This window comes from Octopus bimaculoides, chromosome 22, assembly GCF_001194135.2.
Source record: "Octopus bimaculoides isolate UCB-OBI-ISO-001 chromosome 22, ASM119413v2, whole genome shotgun sequence".
NCBI lineage: Eukaryota > Metazoa > Mollusca > Cephalopoda > Octopoda > Octopodidae > Octopus > Octopus bimaculoides.
The window spans coordinates 7,932,467-7,936,419 of NC_069002.1; positions in this window are offsets into that span (position 1 = coordinate 7,932,467).

Below are 3,953 nucleotides of genomic sequence, written 5' to 3' on the forward strand. Positions count from 1 at the left end.
TATATATATATATATATATATATATTTGAGTGTGCATGTATGCATGTATTTATACTTCTATATGTACGCATCCACATAATACGTATACCATGTATATACATGTATGCTTTGCTAATTCTTTACTTTTCATATTCGTCACCAATAGGAGCCAGTTTCTAACACGGATCCATTACTGTCCTATTGCAAAATAAGCTACGTGATTATGTAGGTGTCTGTAAGTTCGTGCATACGTCCAAGTGCATATACCTGTAGGTCTCCAAGTCTGCGATCCTACTTTGTGATTATTTAAGTTCTTCACACATTTCGTCCGTCTTTACGTCCAGAGTTCAAATGCCGTCAGGATCGACTTTGCCTTTTATTCTTCGGGATCAATGAAATGGGTACCAGTTGAGCATTGGAATCGATGTATTCGACTTATACCCTCCACCGAAATTGCTGGCCTTGTGCCAAGATTTGAAACCAGTATTTCTGAAACAACTACGTTTTTAGCAAAACCTTTAGAAAACTGTGTAACCAGTCCTTGAGATCAATCATTGATACGCTTTTCATTGATAATTTTAAATGAGGGTCTTCCCCTTTAATATTTATATCTATGCTTAGAAATATAAAGAAATCCTCTATTTGAAAGTTCTGAGTGAACAGCTTCTTTTCTCACATCTCTCTGCCAAGACATGAATGATCACATATTAGAGGATTAGATAGATATAATATTTGATCTTTTCTTTGTCTCATTGTTCAGTGATTCTAAGACATATCTTGTTCAAGTAAACATTAGCTTCCTCTCCGGAGAATACACTAGTCTGTATCTGTCAAGCTTCTGAAAAAAAAACATTTTATGTTATCACAGAGTTCTACACTCACTCGTCTATTTATTAATCTAAGTAGGCCCTCGGGAATATAAAATAATATGGCAACCCACACATATAAATACTGTGCAAAGAGACGTTTTGTTTTTGGTTCTGGTTTTCTTATTTAATTTCTAAGTATCTCGCCTGACGTCTGAAGTAATCCGGCTTCTTAAATTGTGATTCGAAAGTCAATTACCAACAGCTATTTAGCGTATATTTTAGTAACATCTACATCTTGGATTAGCAACAAAATATGAGAATGCTACGAAGTTGTTCGCCTGTTTACAATAGAATATAGCTTGTACAACATTGTACATGCAGTTTGTGTGAGATCTAGGATGCAGCGTACATCTTACCGTACGTCTGAGATAAGGAAATAAAATAATGTACCCCAAGGCACGTCTTAAAATCACGGTATAGGCACGCCCTAAATGCATTTCTCATAAGTGTGTCGAGTCATGACTGCCAGGGAGGCATCTCTCATCGTCGCTACCAACAACCATAACAGCAACAAGTATAACAAGTGAAATAATTGTTTCTAATTTTGGCACAAGGCTAGCATTTATAAACATATCTATACTTCTCTCTCTCTCTCTCTCTCTCTATCTATCTATCTATCTATCTATCGGTCTGTCTGTCAACGGTGTACACTGGAGCAATGCGAAATAAGGTGTCTTTCTCAAGAACACAACACACCGCCGGCAATTGAACTCCCGGCCTTATGATCATAAGCCGGACACCGAAACCACTAAACCAGGCACCTAAAGGTTCAATTAAAGAATATTCTGGTCTGTCAACCTTTTCAACCGATGTCCAATACAACGCCTAAAATAACAATTTTTTCTCACACCAAACACCAAACAAGGAACATGTGTAGAATTAAATCCTAAATAGAAATAAACCACGTTCAGATGTTCATAGATAGTGTTTTTTCGTTTTTTCACTTTTTTTCTTTTGTTTGTTTTTCCCTTTTACTTTTTTCTTTTTTTCTGTTCACCAACATCCGGCGACCTATCCTTGTTTACTGGAGTGAATATAGGAATGCAAACACCAAGTTTTTATTTGATTCCCTTCAGAACAGTCGCTGAAAATGTTGGCACTATCACTTCAATAACTCTTACCATGAGAATAATTTCATGTTTGTTATCCCTTCATGATTGTTATTCTGTATCATACGTATAAGTTTTATTCTATGTGGTGGGTGAGTATGAGTTTATATGCATGAGGTGATGTGGCGAGTTTTTGAACGTGTATTTGTATGTGTGTGTCCGTGTGTGTGTGTGTCTGTTAGTGCGTATTTGTGCGGGAGTGTGTGTACATAAGTGTAGTCCTGTCGGTCGTTCTTCTAGAAATCCAGGGAGCACCATGTTAAAATCAATATTTCGAAGAGCTATTCCTTAAAAGAAATGTAATATTGGCAACTTCACCGTTTTAGTTGCTATTTCAATAGCACTACTACAACTACCACTACAACATCTACTACTACTACCAATACAACCACCAGCACTGCCGCTATCATCATCCCCACCCCACCACCGTTACCATACCACATCTACTGTTACCTCCACCACTAATACTATTATTAACACTGCCAAAACCACCACCACCACCACCACCACTTTTACTATTATGGCCTCGTTAATGCGCAAAAAGCATTTGTCCTAAGCATTACAAGTAACCCAAGATGTGTACCCGGCCTCGTGTCCTCTCGTGTGGCTGTATGCTATTTGGACGTGTATTTCTTAGATCTTATATTTTCTAGGGTTTATTTTCTAGGATTTATTTCTAGGGTTTATTTATTTTCTAAGGGGTCATTTTCTTAGATCTTACTTTTTCTAGGGTTTATTTTCTAGGGTTTATTTCTAGGGTTTATTTATTTTCTAGGGTCATTTTCTTAGATCTTATTTTTTCTAGGGTTTATTTTCTAGGGCTTATTTGTAGGGTTATTTCTAGGGTTTATTTATTTTCTAGGGTCTATTTTCTTAGATCTTATATTTTCTAGGTTTTATTTTCTTAGATCTTATATTTTCTAGGGTTTATTTTCTTAGATCTTATATTTTCTAGGGTTTATTTTCTAGGATATATTTCTAGGGTTATTTCTAGGGTTTATTTATTTTCTAAGGGGTCATTTTCTTAGATCTTACTTTTTCTAGGGTTTATTTTCTATGGTTTATTTCTATGGTTTATTTATTTTCTAGGGTTCATTTTCTTAGATCTTATATTTTCTAGGGTTTATTTTCTTAGATCTTATATTTTCTAGGGTGCTTCAGGTTTATTTTCGCAGACTCATTTCTGTACAACCTACCTGCCTGATAATTTACCCTTTTCATGCTTCCATTCATCTCTCCAACAGGGCTATTACAAAGAACATGTTGTTATTCTCATCGTTATGAAAATTATCATGAATTTGATCATTATCATTAATACCATTATCTCCATCACGAATTTCTCTTCTCTTCATCTTCATAATCGTTACGACCACCACAAATACCACCACCACCACGATTGTCATCATCATTGTCTTCCACATGATACTAAGCAGCAGCAGCAGCAGCAGCAGTAGCAGCAGTAATATTGTTAAAGCCACCGCCATTCACGTCCTCATCATTATCAACTGAATCATCACCACCGTTACCGTCATCGCCTCTTCAACATTTATAATTAACTACCTAACACGTCCGTCATCATTACTATCATCGATGTCACAATCATCAACATCATCATCATCACCATCATCATCATCATCACCGTCACCACCATCACCATCATCATCATCATTGCCATCAACATCATCATCATCATCATCATCATTGTCACCATCATCATCGTCGTCGTCATCATCATCATCATCATCATCATCATCATCATCATCATCAATAATAATATTTTTAGTATGATTATTGTCATCATCATCATCATCATATCATCATCATCATCATCATCATCATGGTCATCGTCATCATCATCATCATCACCATTACCACCACCATCATCATCATCATCATCATCATCATAATCATCATCATCATTACCATTGCCATCATCATCATCATTATCAATATTATCGTCATCGCCATCATTAGCGTCATCATCGTCATCGTCATC